The following is a 1041-nucleotide window of genomic DNA, read 5'->3' on the forward strand; positions in this document are numbered from 1 at the left end:
ACATCATTTGTTGAACAGTGTCTTCTCCCCATTCTGCATTCTTGGAACCTTTGCTGAAAATCGGTTGGCTGCAAAAATGTGAATTTATCTCTGGACTCTTATTCTTTTCCACTGTGTGTCTCTTTTTTTTCAGTGCCGTACTGTTTTGGTGATTACAGCTCTGCAGCTTCTTTGGCAGTCAGGGAGTATGGTGCTTGTACCTTTGTTTTTCTTTCTCCCTCAGGATTTTACTTACTTGGGGTCTTTTATTGTTACTTAAAAATTGTAGATTTTTTTTGAGACAGGGTCTTGCTGTCTAGTTCAGACTTGAACTCAGTGTGTAGGTGAAGCTAGCCTTGAACTCACTGCTGTCCCCTGATCAGCCTCCCACTGCTGGGGTTGCAGGCATGTGCCACCACACCTGGCCAAAGATTGTACAATTTTTAAAGATTTCTGTCTTTGGCATTTGACGAGGACTTCACTGCATCTGTGAATGGCTTTGGAAAGTTTCACTACTGAAGTGTGCTGTGAATGTCCTTGGATGAACTGCCTGGTCCAAGTGCCCGAGAGTCCCTTTAGATCGATTGCCTCAAGGTGGGATCTCCAAACTGCTCTATTTTACTTTGGAGGAAATTATTGGGCTAAGAAGTGATCATTCCCTTGCTCCTAACTGACCCCAAGTGGGTACATATACAGCTGACAGGAGGCTGTGACTTTTCCTGTCCTTCAACTGGAAAGGGTGGGTAGAGACTGAAGCAGACCTTTCCTCTGGACCTGACTCATGTGATTCTTTAAAAGAAAAGATAGTGTGTGATAGCCATTAGAATGGTTATTCTTTTTCAAAAAGGAAGATAATCTTGGTGAGCATATGGAGAAATAGGAACCCTGGTGTATTATTGGGGGGGGCAACGTAAAATAATGCACCTACTGTTGAAAATGGTACGGTGGTTTCTCAAAAATTAAATAGAATTATCGTAGTATGTAGGGATTCTACTTACGGGTATAGTAGACCCCCTCAGGTTGAGAACAGCATGTATGATCTGCTGGTTGTGCCGTAACAAG

This window comes from Octodon degus, unplaced genomic scaffold (genome assembly GCF_000260255.1).
Source record: "Octodon degus isolate 3935 unplaced genomic scaffold, OctDeg1.0 scaffold00239, whole genome shotgun sequence".
Taxonomy (NCBI): domain Eukaryota; kingdom Metazoa; phylum Chordata; class Mammalia; order Rodentia; family Octodontidae; genus Octodon; species Octodon degus.